General features: G+C 38.9%; 1 long non-coding RNA gene across 1 annotated transcript; it reads right to left on the reverse strand.

Moving 5' to 3' along the window:
• Positions 1-6,836: 6,836 nt before the first annotated feature.
• LOC139128120 (uncharacterized) lies at positions 6,837-14,582 on the reverse strand. Its single transcript, XR_011551200.1, has 5 exons — positions 14,454-14,582; positions 12,286-12,359; positions 11,706-11,842; positions 11,343-11,417; positions 6,837-7,114 (listed from the first exon to the last, which is right to left on the reverse strand). It is a non-coding gene; the product is annotated as an uncharacterized lncRNA (long non-coding RNA).
• Positions 14,583-16,981: the final 2,399 nt, after the last annotated feature.

The following is a 16,981-nucleotide window of genomic DNA, read 5'->3' on the forward strand; positions in this document are numbered from 1 at the left end:
CAGTGAAATGTAAGTCGCATATAAATATGCTAGTTGAAGTGTTGCTACATTTACCAATCGTTAGTAAAAAGTACACAACCTTGATTTAATAACACTGAGTGGTAGAGTTTCGACTACAATATTGCAGAAACAAATTGTAAGCACGTGTGTTGAATTGATTAAGTCCATCATAAGGATTAGAATGCCGCCCTTTTAAAATAAAAAGTGGCGTCATTATGAATATGCTAAACATGGCTCATAAGATTGGACGGGGTATTTTGTTGAGCAACTTCAAAAGAAAAGATTCAACTAGTGAGGCTGTACTATTTGATTGCAGAAGCATCAGACATGGTGACCATATCAGTCAAGTAAATAAACTCTACTACATGTTAGGACAGCAATTGTCAGCTGGAGATATTGATGTCATGAAAGCCTTGTTAAGGGGAAATCAACTACATGGGGTAGATAGCGAGAAGATGGAAACAGCAATGGATCTATTTCACTACTTGGAAGACAAAGGTTACATTTCAGAGAACAATATGCAACTGCTAATCGAACTGTTTCAAGTTATGGGCAAGACATATCTTAAGAAAATATTAATAACTTGTTTTGATAAAAAGCTGAGGGGACAAAACAAGAAGTGCGTAAGTACTTAATGAATAACAATTTTCGTGATTAATAATCAATGTTCTAATAGTGAAATCAATTTAACAATTATAGTCCGAATAAAAAAAAGATTAAACCTTGATCCATATATTTAAAGCCAAAGTAGCTGTAAGCTCACGTATTTTATTCAATCAGATTGTTTGCAGTGAAAAACAAATTAGCATGAAAATATGTTTGTTCAAGTGTGCCCACAGAACATTAGCCAATCATTGGCAAAAAATATACAGTGTAGGTTTTTGTAACTGAGAGTTTGATTTGCAACTAAAATATGACAGCCACAAATTGTAAGCACTTGATTGAATTAACCAAGGCCATCACCACAAAGGATTGAAATACCTTGTCTTTCAAAGAAAATATGCATAATAATGATTATCACATACATAAACCCAGTTATCTCAACAGTTATAACGTCATACTATAGGTCCAAAAGTGGTGGATATGGGGACCTGGACAACTTTTAAAACGTTAAAACAAAGAAATCATCTATTCAGGACTTATTTTCCAATCCTGAAACGCAAAACTGGGAGGGAAATGGAGCATAAGGAAATATGGAGTATTAACATATATTTATACGTAAAAAAATACCGTCGATACTAGAATTTTTATGAATTTGTTTGGGTTTTTTTTTGGGGGGGTCGCTGGTTTGCGATGAATCATTTGATTTCTACACCACTGACATTTAAAACGCTACGTCGCCGACATTTTGTGTTATCTACCTCGTCATAAAAGCCTCCGTGGATGTCCATCAAACAACATGATAAGCATCGACTATAATACCCAAGACGAGTACCAATCATCCCTGCAGCAGTAAGAATGTTTTGTGAAGAAAGAATGACGGGTTTCAAGTACAACATCACAATTAATGCTGCCACTCGTTGCTTGTATTCTTGATTTTTGATTCGTTCATATTTATAATTAAACAAGTTCATTTTATTCGTAAAATATGAGAGATACAATTGATAATTTCGTCGAACATAATAATTTGTAGTTTTGAATATTTTAACAAAGTTTGCAAAGCAGAGTGTTTTGTATAATGTCCGAACATTGACAAAAATAAACCGTTCTTGGTAGCCGCATCTGAGTAGCGATCTTTCAATAAACGAACGTGAAAAACGGGCGAGAACGTCGTGTTTCCAAGCATACCATTGGTCCGCTTTCGTCACATTTGCATGTCTCGTCGCAAATTCTGCAACCCTGTTGGAAAGTAGCCCAATTAATTAGAAGTCGACGATGACTCGTCTATTCCTTTCGTCGCCTCGCGTCTAATGATAATATTCGGGCACTGCTTTGTGTCACGGACAAGAAAATTGACAGAAATAGTTGCAAAAAGGGACAGTTCATCGATGCGATCGACGGGAGGGGATAAATTGTCATGTTAGGGTTATATATTTGGAACCTTAGATTGGCGGTGAGATTTTAGATGATAGGGTATACATCGTGAGTAGCACGACTTCCACAGGCCAGGAGGTAAACCATTCATTTTTGCTACGATAAAAATGCCTATTATACGCACAATATACGGTGATAGTAGCGATGGCTTTAATTCACTTATATATTAGTGACCAGACAAATGAGAACAAAATAGGCATTGCGGGATTTTCCCTAGCGAAGTCTTCGCACTAAGTTAATTTGGAGTGGGCGAGAAAGGCACACACATCGGCAACGACAGGCATGAACCAACGAGGTTGGCGGACAGTTCTTTTGTGGTTTATAGGTCTTGAAATATGATATCACGTGCTCCACTTAATGCGACACCGATTAAATTCACGATTTAATATTATACGATCCATTCGATTCTCGCAAACCAGCTGACGCGCTGGAAACTTTGTTTGAAGCGGATACTTGTTCACGTATCCATGATCAGCTAATAAATATGTATCATTCGGAATATCCAATTCCAGTCCACAGCCTATACCTGGCAGCAACTGAAATTGTCCGTGGTCATTTAAATGGCCCAAAAATCCAGATTGTAGATATTTCCCCCTGTTGTCACAAATTAATTGGGTGCTCATCGCATGATATCGAGAATGTCCGCTGTAAAAGTTGTGTTGTGGTTCCGTTGTTGGACGATATATTTCGTGCAACGTACCGTCAATGGTGCCTATTGCGTTCGGAAAAAGCCTCCCAGTGTCCTCGGAGAGTTTCAATATCCTCCCTGAAGGCCATCTCACCATTCCTCTGAAATAGTGCCACAACAAGGGTACCAAATGGGTACTTTCTCGGAAACGGTTGATATGCTAACTTGAAACCATGATACCGGTGTATCTTCATTTAGGTACTTTCTTAACCAGATCAGTACTAGCAAGATTCGATTTCTTGGTGTCATTGCTCGACGCTCAGAATAGTTTAACCTTGATACAGATCGGTGACAATCTGATCCATCGACTCTTCAGTTTCGCCAGTTTGATCCAGAACAAGGCCAGGTTACCGTACTCAGTCACTCCATACATAGCGGTTTCCCCGATGCTCACCGAACATACTTAATGGGAACATTAAAGTGTAAAATGTCGGGTTTGGTGGGGGCAGCTGCAGTGTGGTTACAGTTAACAGCGGGATAGCTGTCTTCAATAACATCAGCATAACGCGTATCATGGAACGTACATAAATGCTAGTAAGTGTTACCGGTGGTACTTGTATCAGGATAAAGTGCATTAAGGCTGCGTTCACAAAAAATGGTTGGGGGGGGGGGCTGGAGGAATTCAGGGGGGATTCGAAAATTTTGGGGATAGTAGAGGGGGGGGGGGACTTGAAAATTTTGCTCTGCCTGTAGGGGGGGACTTGAAAATTTTTGGTTCCCTTTTATATTTTACATTTTCCAATTCCAAGTTTTTGTAGGTAATTCAATGAAAATGAATACCATTTTTATGTCATCCAATTGTTGTAATGTAGTAATCATTTAACAAAATCTAGAACCATTTTGTCACATTTCATGACTTTTATCTCGAAAAATCATGTGTGATTTGTCATAAAAAACCAAACGAGCCTAGTAACAGGGCAGAAGCTGCAACTGTTGATGATTTTGCAATATTTCTATGTAATATGTCAACTACAGTTTCTTGCTGTCTCCCTACAGCATAATCAAACACACAATATTAGTTTGTCGACAAAGCCTGTACATATAAATATGTATTAGGTGATAATTTAATCAGTGACAGTCAGTTGTCAGTGATACAAATGCATGGTACACATACACAGGCTGTGATAGCAAGCTGAATACTGGACAGTTCAACATGCTGTAGGGAGTAGAACAAGAACGCAGTTGTATAAACTGAACAAAAATATTGTCAAAATTATCAAAGTTAATACAGCTACTCCCTGCGGGCACTGTCACTATCAGGTACTGCCCTGCTACTGCAGTGTCACTGTCACTGCATACCTGAGCAGTGATAGAGATAGCTCTGACTCTGATGTACATGGTAGTTGAAGAAGAGTTTTGTGTCAAATGACGCTCATGACAGTGAAACATACTTGTACACAAGATAGGCCAGAGAGCAACACATGGAAGACCAGGAGACTTTCTGGCATATGAGAATAATATTAAAGAAAAAAGATGGGGTCACCATGTTCAATTTTCTAAATTTTCATTGTCACGTCATAAAATAATACAAAAGTAAAACTTTGAACAGAAAAGACTAAATGTAAAAATATGTAACTAAATGGAATTATTTTTTAACCAAATTTGTCATTATTACACCCAAATTTCAGAGATTAAACATGTATTTGATGGAATATTTTAACCTTCCAATATTGTCAATTTTGAGTAGCATCTAATTCATATATGTCTTGTACTTTTGAAACAAATTTTTGGTGGGTCACTGTGCTCAGTTTTTTACAATATGGCAATTAACCAGAATTCACAATTTGCATACTCTCTCATGATCATCATTTTGTGTGCTCTTCGGCAGGAGCAATTGGCCTGGCCAGATTTGGATTAACTCAAGTTGGCTTAGACTGATAAATCCAAAACGTTCACTGATGCATTTAAAAATGAATCAATTTAAGAACTTGCCTTAGAAATATGACTTTACAAAGTACTTATAACAGGCAATGTTGAACATCTCGAGCGGAATGGCGCAATACGTGTTTATTTGTCTGCGCGCACATCCTATACAGATATGCGTGCTGTGATAGTTGGGGGGGGGGGAATTAAAATATTTTGATCATATAGAGGGGGGCATTTGAAATTTTTAAGGGTTTTGACGGGGGATCTGAAAAAAAAAAGATTTAAATCGCGATTCCGTCAGCCCCCCCCCCCCCCCCCCGAAATCGTTATTTGTGAACGCAGCCTAAACTCACGGCGATGCACAACAAACGGAAAAAAATTTGCAGCAAGGTAGGAACGTCAGGCATTTTAGCTCTACAATTATTTGTCTGTGGCTTTGTCAAAAGTTTTTAATCAATTTACATCTTTCAAATTGTTTGGTTATTCAGAGTTCCATTTTCATTAACACTAAGGCGATGGGTTCCCACAATGGCCATCTCAGTTTTCCGTGTTTGTCAGTCGGCAGCTGTCAACTTGAGCAGTTATAGTCTGAACTGCCCTGAACTGACATGTGATCTTTACTGAGTTGATGTATTCGAGGTTCGTACAGCCTAGGAGCTGTGTGTAAATGTCGAATACTATTTGTATAATAAAAATAATTATATTACGCATTTGAGAGATGACAGACCAGGGAAATCGACCGTTAGGTACTCAGACGCATTTTTCATCGCACATCGACTCGCTCTAGCGACTGATGCAATCATCGTATAACTCGATCATTCCCCAAACGCAAACGTGTTAGACTCAATCATTCACTTCACACAACCATACACAAAAGTACATCGTACTCACCGATAGTTTGCGAGTGATTTTTTTAATTTCCATATCAACTGTGTAATAAAGGGTTGTAATACCAACAAATGTTCAGTCCGTGCATAGTCAAGTTCAGCGGTCCTCTGCCAAAGATATTCACACATTGTGCTCTCGCCAGCATTCTTGTCTTTACCGTGCATGACACAGTGGTAACTGGCAAGTGAGGCAACAGTTGCTTGTCTCATGAACACGATTAGGACAAGTTCCATGGCCTACTCTCCGTCCTGCACGTCGACATATCACGCAACTACATCTTCCGTCCGGATTGCGACCCATTCGATGACCAACTCTTTCTACATTGGTACACTGCAAATTTTTCTGGTTTGCCGGCCAGCTAAATTCAAGCCAAAATAAACCGGCTTGTTTGTCAGTAAACGGATTGTTTCGAGTTGTGAATTTTGGCTTATATTTGGCTTTCTGGCATGCCAAGTCTGGTTTCTGTGCATGCCAGTTTGGGTTTTGATACGGCATATATACATGCCAAGTAGAGATCACTTCAACTTGCCAGTAAGCCAGTTAGCACTGAACAATGGTTTCCACAGGCAATCCACTCTATCTGAACTAGGCTTGCTAGCAAGCCATGTTTAATATATTTTGGCTTGCCCATATACCAGATAATGCTGAACAGTGGCTTATTTGTAAACCAATACCACACTTCTCTGGCTCAACAGTAAGCCAATTCTGGTTCCATCTGGTTTGAAGATAAGCCAATATTACTGCAATGTGGCTTACCAACAAACCAATTTCTGACTAATTATGGTTTACATGCAAGCCACTATAAGGATTCCTCTGGTTTACCAACAAGCCATTAAAAGCTGGCTTGCAGACATGCCACTCTAGGGCTTTCGTATGGCTTGCTGACAAACCAGTTCAATATTAGCCATATTGCCGGGGGGAAGGGATAATTATTTCTGACCATCCTTCAAATTCAAATTGGATTTCTTCAAATTTTGCAGACACAGGGGAGGATTATCATACCATGGAATGGCCTATTGGGTCCTGTATGTGATGGAGCTACACAAAACAGGACTGTAAAATATCTGAAACACAAACAACACCTGAAATAGTTAGAAATCCTGCATGCAAGCTACATTAAAAAACAACAACAACAATCATCAAAATTAATTTCAGATAAACATTTATTGCAATTTACAAGAAATGAAACATTAATTGTTGCAACATAATTAAATCTAATACTTACAAGGGTATACTCCCTGAAAATGACATTCTTATGAATGCTACTTGTAAGATCATACTGATAACATAATTTGATGTTATAAAGTTTACCTCATGCATCTGATGCAAAATGCTAGCTGTTTCACCGGGAAATCCCTGCGCATTACAGACCACTCATAATTGTCAGCACATTTAGTTCACATCCCAGCTTTGTCAAGCCTGAAGTACTCTACAAATTGACAAGTTCCTTTCAGACATCTGATGTAATTAAACTTTGAAACCCTAGATAACTAAGCAAACCCAGCATAACATTGTCTCTTTCCATGCTGCAGAATATTACACCTTCAAGAAACAACACAAACTGCTTGCTCCTTCATAGACGAGCATACCTAAACAGGGCTGCTGCTTTGCATCTCTTCCTCGGAGTTTTCCAGTATCCTGGAATATAAAAGATGTAAACATTTAAAATTTGAGGCACAAGATTAGATCATGGTAAAACACTCAGTGCCAAGCTACTAGTACAATGAGGGCAAGGCCTATCTACTGGTATGTTTAGGGAATTTGTGCAAGTATATTGGAATGTTCATTGGCAGCATTCTAAATTACAGTCATGTTCTTAAACACATATTTGACTGAAGGTACACTATTATCAAGTCTTTCTTGGTGCACCAATAATCTGACATGACTACTCAGGGTAAAGTCTCTTAGCATGAAAAAGATAGCTCTTACAAGTTATTGTCAATGTCATAGGCCTTGCTGCATCACTGCACTGGCAAAAATGTGTAAAACTATGGTTTGAATGTCATGATAATGAATTTCAAATCCAGAATATCAAAATGAATATATTACAAGGCAAGATATATTAGAGTCACAGTGCAATGAGACTTGCAAATAAGTTGGAAAGACTTTGAGAAAGCATTTTATCACTCTGGCTATGTAACAGCAATCATTGATGATATACTTCACATGTATATAGTTTGAAATAAGTAAATGAGGCTCCATTAACTGTAACTTTTGGCTACTTCTTCAGTATTTCACTACTGTTTATCATCTACAGTTTCTTGGCCTACTTTCCTCAGCATAATAAAATGTCAAGTATTATGTTTGTAAACACAGCCTGTATTTTTATCATTTTTACCTTCTCGTGTCTATTTATAGACAGAGAAGGTATTAGAGTTGAAAACCAGTATGCTGGTGTCAACTTCTACTTCCGTCTGTCAAGACTTCCGTCTGTCAAGATCCGTTGACGTCATGCCATTGTGATGGATCATATCATAAACTGGTGGGGGTGTTCATGGCTCAGGTTGAGGTGTAGGAGAACGATTTGAGCTGTGACAAAAATCAAAAGGGACTTAGCGGCATAGCCACAGTGTTAAGCCTTTCCCCAAGGTTCTTAGTTGACTACGATCTATTACAGACTACTGAGCTGACGTTAGGGATACTCACTTTGTGTTTGCTCACTGTGTATGTGCTAGTGTTGGTACTGAGTTGTGTGGATATCCCCTCATGGCCTCATGTGATATGGGCCTGTTGCATAATCTGCAGCACAGATGATCATATGCCTCTAGCTCTGAGTCTGAAAACGGTCATTGTGTAAGCCTGTCGGCATTTTCCTTGCATTTTTTCTCATTTAATTTTGCAAAATATCGGCGAGTACCTCAATATTTCAAGATAACTCTTTCTTCCCAATCGTTTCCTGGAGTTTCAGAGTCATATGAACGAAAATGAGTGAAAGTTTTAGACAGGAAAATCGGACGTCGGCCATGTTCAATGTTTACAGTACAATAACTAACAAACACTGTTCATGATGCCCGCCCTCTAGAGGCAGACCTTCCTATATGAAGTACCACATTTGATGCTTGTGGAAAGCTTGACCACACAATGGAGCATTTAAACTTTTAGAAAATGTCAAATTGAATAAGACGGTATTCTGAAAATGTCAAATACTGAGGAAAAATGCGCAAATATTCAAAATAAACAGGTTAACTGACTGGTCAGCTATAAAAAACAATGAAAATGTTTATGATCAAAAGTTTTTGAGATGCGCACATTTTAACAAATACAGAAATTATTAACATTATAAATATAAGGCCAAACTATTTTTTCAGGGATGGGACAGGTTGGAAATGAGGGGTGAGAGACAAAGGCACTCCTATTGCTGCATGTGGATGCAGCCACACCATTTCATTTACAGCATACTTATTCACTGTGTTGTGTTCAAGTTCCATATTGTACTGACTGTCATACAAGGATAACATAAGCAAATCAAATCAAATTAGAAAAGGATCAATGCTGTTGTGTGGATTTTGCTGAACATGGCTGATTTTAATATTTCGCCCTATATATTTGGTATCCGGCAAAGGTATATTTTGATGTAAAGTCAAAATTAACACTACATTGCTGACAATATATGTTACCGTTTCTGCATGAACTTTCTTTTTTAAATTATAGTATATTAGTACTTCAAACAGATTAACAGATATCGTGATGTCAACCCATCATTTCACTCACAAAGACTGTAATTCTGCCAATTTTTTTTGTTTTTCAGTCATTTTTTAAATTTTGCACTGCACAAGATGATTGAACAAATTGCAATGTTTGAAGTTGTAAACTCAAAGAATAAAAATCCTTTCGTCACAGATTAAATTATTTTTTGAAAAGAAATTTACTCTTAAACTCTTTTAGCATATATTCTTTAGACGGTCATGTATTTCAAGGAAAATATGCCTATTAAAAACAGTAATTTCTTCACTTTCAATTTTTTTTCAATACTATGACAATTATCAGCCATGAGGTTTTACAAACACAAGACCAGATAAGCGTTTTTCATCATTTCCACAGGACTCTTTGGAAAATCCATTAAAAACAGTTAAAAGTGACTTAAAATGATCACTTGGTATACATTTAATTTACAGATGCCAGGTTGTGTATTTCACATGCACTCAGGTCAGTAGGGAAGTGCGTCATTACTATTTTGGACTGTTAATTCTTATTTCTGAATTATTTAACTTTTTTCCACATTGAACTATCTTTAGGCAGTTTATACTGTAGCTTAAAATTTTTTTGATTGATGTATTTAATCATCTTTTGGGTTCTTTGGGTCCATATCCCACCTCATGCCCCTACATCATCAACTATTTACCAACAACTCCATGCCAACAACCAATTACCTGACCTGGCCACACATTAGAGAAGGTACAGCGTCATTGACGTATTTTTATCAATTGACAAATGAATTCTTGTCCACCCCTAAATGAAATTTCAACAATAACAATGCTACATGTACATACTGTACTGAGTAGCTAAACATTGAGGATTTCATCATGCTTCAATGACTTGAATTGGAAACTGCAGTTGATAAGCAGAACAAAAATGCTGGCAGAAAGCCCCCAAGTTGTAGCTAATTGAGATCAGAACAACAGAACTAAGCCATAATCTACCAAGTAAACATATGATTCATGTGAATGAGGGTATGGTTGATGGTCATATCAGCCTTTTATCTTGAAATAAATTGACAAATGCATATTTGGCATGGCCATGTCCTTGTACAACATCCTAGCACAGCTTTGACACTCTGTGCACCACCCATGTACCTGACAACACTGTAGCAGGGTAATTTTATACACATCCCTGATATATGAATGTGTGCTGTAGGTATGTGACATGCCTAGCACTATATGCATGTACCAGAAGTGCTGATCACCTCCCTGTACCAGAACCTGTGTTCAGCATTTGAGGCACAGTGATGAACACATCCACATACCAGCTGTGAAATTTTCAGCCCCTTTTTACCCTTGTCACATAAAAGCTTACCTCCCTGTACCAGCCTTATTGTAAACACACAGTGCAACTTGTGCCTATGCAGACATTCATGTACAAGTTATGTTGCAATTTGCCTATTACAGAACTGTACACATTGCTTCCACAAGGTTGATTTGGAAGAAAATTTTCAAGCTCATGTTTTTCAAACCCATGTTACATGTACTATTTGCAAAACTATTGTACAGGACTGTTGACACACTAGATACATGGATGTGAAATGCAGCTGTGCTACTTATTTTTCGGACTATACTATACTGAGGATATTATTCTAATAGCTGGTAGTCTCTGTAGCTTCTCAGAGCTGGTACAGGTATGTGCACATCCTGAACCAGCCCTCAGAATGTAACAGGGCTGTGAGAGATTTCCAGTGTAGGGTTACACGGACATCGTTCTACTGAATCTGACAGAAATTATAAATCCAGCATGATGAAATTCCATCAGCTGTAGCCTTTGGCAATTTCCAAGCAGTTTTGTTGTGTGTATATACTGCAGTTTCTTGTTCTACTTCTTAAGGCATAATGAACATCTAACATACATTATCAACCCAGTCATATGTGTACAGCATGGTTATAGTTAAAAATATAATTTCAGTCTGGAATAGAATTCATTTGTCAACAATAACAATGGTTGTTAAGCATGTACACAGTACATTGTCAAGCAGAACACTGGTATTCAAGAGACTGTTATATAGCTATCAAAACTGCAGTTTGTACACACAACAATGAAGATTGAAAATTGCTAAAACTTACAGCAAATGTCAGAGCAAACTAGTCAAGGCACATTATGTGCCTTGAGTAGTTTGTACTGAATCACAGTTACAATTTTTTCAACAAGAAATACTTACGTCACAACTGTTACCATTTTTCCAACTGCAGTTTTTCCACCAAAGACACTCTTGAGAACCAAAAATGTTTGATGCCTGTTTAAAAATAAGGGAAATGGCTAATTATGTTTTGATACACCAGACTAAGATTCAATATCATAAACAAGTGCAAGCAAGTGGCTCCCCTCATATGATTGATTATATCAATAAAATGTTTAAACATGTCTGTCTGTTGTGTGACCATGACAAAGATAATATGTCACAGATATGTAATAACAGCTGAAATTTAAACAAAACCCAAAGTATTAGTGTAATATGTGGAAAGATGAGGAACATTCATGCCTGATGTAATTATTATCAATGCACATAACGATACTTGATCACCTTTTATATCCGCTCTTTGAATTCCATATCTGAGGGCAGAGTCTTCATTCTGCTTACACATTGTACTCAGAGAATCCATTGTTAATTTGTTGAGCTGAAGGCATTTTCTGTATCAAGTATGTTATGTCCTGGACAATCTGTTGAAAAAGAAACAAATAATTATCTATTACCAGTAAGTGGAAGTCAATAGTCACATTTGTACAGGAAGTTATTTGCTGAAAATGAATCAGTTTAACATTTACCCGTCTTGAGTGACAAGATGGCTCACAAAATTTGTGTAAGCAATGTTAAAGGACCCAAGTTCAAATCATGCTGTGGAAACATAAATTTGCCTTGAATAACAGAATCAACCATTACATCTTTTGGCCAAAGGATTTGTGAGGTATGTGTCTGTATTAAATTATCTAAGTTGCCAGTTTGAGGTTATATTATCAACATAAACAAGAAATATCATCCATGAAACAGTATGTTTGTTATTGAAAGAATGGCATGAGGATACCTGCAAATAAGCTGTGGCAAGTCAGTTTGCCTGAAAATCACACAGAAAGGTAGCGTGAAACAAATGTGCAGTTTTACTCACTTTTTCTGGTAAAATGAGGCATCTCTTTACTGTGGCAATTGCTCTTGTTGCAGCTATTTGTTGGTGTCTCCGTCCTATACAGTCTCCGTCCTATACAATAATGACAAAGGGTTATTAAATGCAATTTTCCTGTGAACTGATGGATGACAAAATTTAAATGATTGCCATCTTTCCGTTCGGGATGGACAATGGCAAGGAGTTATTAAATGCACAGCGGACTACGGACGACGTGCAACGGACGACGCATCCATGATCCACCTCTCAGAATAGCCCTGCGTACAGGTCTGTGTGTTCCCAGCGTTATAACTTATCCGTCACAGCCCTGCAACGGTCTATGGACATACATGTAACTGGAGTCTCTGCAGTCCGGATGAGGACTGCAACGAAAACGCTGTCTTTTTATACATATATACGTCCGTGCGTTCACACGGAAATGGCCACTCGCGTTAAATTCAGTCCGCTACGGGATCAGGTATTAGTTGAGTACTAAGTTTACAAAATCATAGAGTTTCATGTCTTTTCAGACTCCCAAAAATTCCTAGTCAAACAAAATCGAATCGTAAACAAGAGTACCCTGAAACAATCTACATGCATAAGCGATCGGTACCCCGGGATTGGTACGCAGTAATGAACGTGTGCTTGTCGGAATGCAGTGCACAGGTCAAGCAGGTCGCAGTTGACCTCGCTGTGTTTTTTTGGTACGTCATTGTCGGCATGTGTTCGGCTAGCTAGGAGTGACTCGGTACAGTCACGCAGTTGTATTTGCATGACAAGCCTATGTCAACTTTGCGGAGATTGCACGCAGATTGTAAATGTTTGAGCGATAAACAGCGAAGTATCAAGAAATTCTTCAGTGGTTTCTCTGATAAACGGGCCGAACAAACTCTCGGTGAAAAATCTGCTGAGGAACCTGCCGGCACTTTAGCAGAGTGTCAGTGCAAGTCCTACATGTACTCCGGAAATCGCAACCAAAACAACCGAGTCGAGTTCCCAAGCGGCCGTGCAATGCCACCGTGTTCCAGTATTATCGAAACAACTGAATGCGAACCGCGTTCAAGTGAAACTGTTGAAACAACCAAAAGTTTTGCTACTAGTGATGTCAATTCATCGGGTCGTGAATCAAACAACAATGTACAGTACGTGTTATCTCAGAGTGACGGTGAGAAAGAAATCCTAGCTGTGTTTAGCAATGTATTCGATGGCAACGGTGAGCGAAAAATCGGACTTCATTATTTCTATATGTGCAGCAAAGGCTGCTGTTCTTCGATTCCGACGTACGACAAATATGGGGACAATTCTACAAGTAAATTTAAAGTTCTCACGCGTGGCTATTGAACAGAAAATTGAGCTTTGACGAAGTTACCGGTTTATGATGGCCAGTGTACATCGAAAAACGAGACTATACAAATAATAAATGTTACATGTTTAGAAATAAAAACTGAAGAGAGATCACCTGACTGTCCCTACCTTGTTACATCGTACATGATGTAAAAGTGTGCAAGATTTGACTAAAAATTCATAATATGGGTCCAGGAGAGCCATTCTGGAGACTTCAAAATCAAAAAAGTCCTCACACCCACCCCCAACGACCGCTTCCTGGTCGCATTACGGACATGGCCGGCTGTCAACCATAATTTTCCTGCTGTGACAAAAATTTTCTACATCCCTGAACACACATACCTGTACTCAGGGCTACTCTTAGAAAAGCTCCTCGTCGCCGACCCCTGACACAGTGGAGCTAAGAAAACACATTTGATTATTCACCAGCACGGACGATTTCGGGGAAACACATTTATTCGCGGTCGTGAAAAGCCATACAAACACGATAAACATACGAAAGGAACAAGCACACATCAGTTCAGCCTGATAAAATGAAATTGAAGGCTAATTTGTTACGTCCTTGGCAATGATCATTGATAATGTCAATGAGTAGCAAGCAGTGCTATCAATATTTTCGCTGGTGCACCCGTCCATGGTTGTAGCGGTATGTCAAAGGACAATTGCGAATAGTTGTGACAAGGAAATTTCACTTTTTCCGACAATATTCAAACGCATGTATGTTACTAAAAATGGTTCAAGCTAATCGATATGCTTTGAGGAAAAAAACAAGCCCGGTTTAAATCAATAACTTTGCAAATCTTCCGCGGAATATGCAAAAACAAACTTACGTTTGATTTGTGGATGTTCATTCCAAGACGTCGGTGGCAACTTGCATCTGATCTTGACCCATGAATAGCTATTGTTGAGGTACATAACCAGTTCTTGCTTGCGAAGTAATTCTTCATCGGTGACAGAAGCCATTACTGTCGACTTGTGCCGGAGTACGGAATCGTGAGCGCTGATACGATCGTCAATAACGCCTCGGCTACAATGCGAAGGCCAGTGGAATTCTGAATTTTTGGCGTGCAGTGCAGTGTCTGTGCCATGCCACACAGGAATTAATACGCAACTGCCTAAAGTGAAGGGATGGGGATTCCACTAGCCAGCGGTCCCTTTAAGAGTACGATCAATCAACAAGTACTATGATTCTTACATATGTCACGGATATATAATGTCTATAACGAAGTTTAAACATTGGCTTGGTGAATCATTTTGTAAAATTGAACTATTTTAAAGTGTAATGTTACAAAGGGTGAAACGACGGTCAAAGGTTAAGGACTTCCTCCTTGTAGGTTGTTTTGGTAATTTGAACGACCGTCTGGATATCAGTTGCGTTTGCTATGGCTTGTGTATACTTTTGGCACATTCAGGGGCATAGAACATCCATTTAAAACATGTCCTTAATAATAAAATGCGTCCGACTTGTCCCAGCATCAAGGCTGTGTCCTGGCAAAAATTACGGATATGCCTACAATCCGGGCCTACAGAGAATAGCATTGATCGCGATTTCAGGTTTGCTACACGCGCGCATTCGGCCAAAGTTTGTTGTTGCATGCGTGACTCACTGTTGTGGTAGCATTAGTTTGAGCCATGAATTATTTTGGTTTTTACTTTCGTCGTTGTCTTGGAAAATGTTGACAATCCGACGTATAGGCCCTACATTTATTTTTGCATGTTAATGAAAGAAAAATGACGTCATTTGAGATCAACGCTTTTTATTGTCAATTAGGCTAATTCCTTCTTTTTGTTTTGATATTTATGTGCCCACAGACTTAAAGCAAGTCCATATTGTTCAATTGAAAACTTCACAAAATCGTATCGCCCAAAATTAAAGCTAATCAATCTGTTGCACTGAATGCGCATGGTCCTCACTATCGTGCGAAAGGCCTGTCAAGTCGTGACGTGATGCAAAATTCTGGTTTAGAAATTAACCAGTGACTGATGATGACAATGGCTTGAAAACAGGCCGATTATTTCATAAACTTGAATGGTTTATACTCAAACCATGCCCAAAAAGTTGCCACTTGTGGTTGCTTAAAGATGAGCCAATGAATTTGTCGGTATATAAACAAACCAACGATGCCAGTGGCTCAAATTTAAACCGATAAATTATATTGTCACGGGCTTAAAAAGAAGCCATTCGGCTTAAATTTATACCAATGTATTGGTATGAATACACGCCATCTATACTCTGTGTGGTGGCGTGACTTCAAACCTTAAAAACCTTCGTGGATTTCGGGCAAACCGAAATATTTCAACTGGTTCACCCGCAAGCCACCTACAATCCAAGTGGTTATATTTCAAGCCAGAAGAATTTGCAGTGTAGGAAAGAGACGTGGTGCCGTCAGACTAGTTGCTTTTAGGGGACGTTGCCATGATGAGCAATTACCGATCAGCTGTTTTGCTACATAGGCGCGAAACATGAGCTGACGTCTGCATCTCGATCCATTTTGACCGTATCCATGAACTGATGCCATGTTGTGGAAAGCGTTCATGAGTGCCTTGTTCAGCTCGTGGTAAAACACAGCTCTATGCCACCGTGGCGATGATCGACCCGGCTTGTAGTAAGCCAGCTGTTGATCAGTCAAGTCAACACCTCTGAAGTACTGATTGTACATTACAGCAACGTTCGGGCATAGTACTTCAATTCGTTCAAAAGCAAGGGTTCTTTTATCTTTACATTGACGCCTCATTTGCTGTCTATTCGGTCTTCATGCACTGACTGCCGTACTCATAAATTTCACCTTTTTGTGTCTTTCCAGGCACATTCTGTCATTGCGCCGTCTTGAAATACTGAGAAACTACCACATGGCCATCGCTTTTCGTCGTCAGCATCAGGCGGTACGATGTGAGGATCATAGTTCTCGGCAATTTTTATTTCATTGCGTAGACCTAAGGTATACACCTGCAGGTACCCGTGGCAGCAATATTATGCACGTAGAGATGGTCAATCAACGGGGCAGAAGTGAAATATGAGTCCATAATGACACATGATGATGTCCTAACTCATAGTAAGGTCGAATCAGACGGAAAACAACTTGCCCAGGTTTGTTTCCCTTAAAACTCGGCGGTCATCTGCAGCATCGGATCGACAGAGTGATGACCTTTATCAGCAACAGATTGATGGACTTTGTTGTTGAAAATGTAACCCGTGGCGGACTCACTGAGAGTGTAAACTCTCATTCCATATTTATGCGGTTTTGCTTGATTGTAAAGAACATTCTTTGTGCGGCACCGGTAGGGGATGAATCCTTTGTCGATTGCCAGTTCGCACATTGGGCTTCGGTGCATTCAGCTGTTTGCATTCACTCGATCA

The sequence above is a fragment of the Ptychodera flava genome, unplaced genomic scaffold (genome assembly GCF_041260155.1).
Source record: "Ptychodera flava strain L36383 unplaced genomic scaffold, AS_Pfla_20210202 Scaffold_44__1_contigs__length_1314385_pilon, whole genome shotgun sequence".
Classification (NCBI taxonomy): domain Eukaryota; kingdom Metazoa; phylum Hemichordata; class Enteropneusta; family Ptychoderidae; genus Ptychodera; species Ptychodera flava.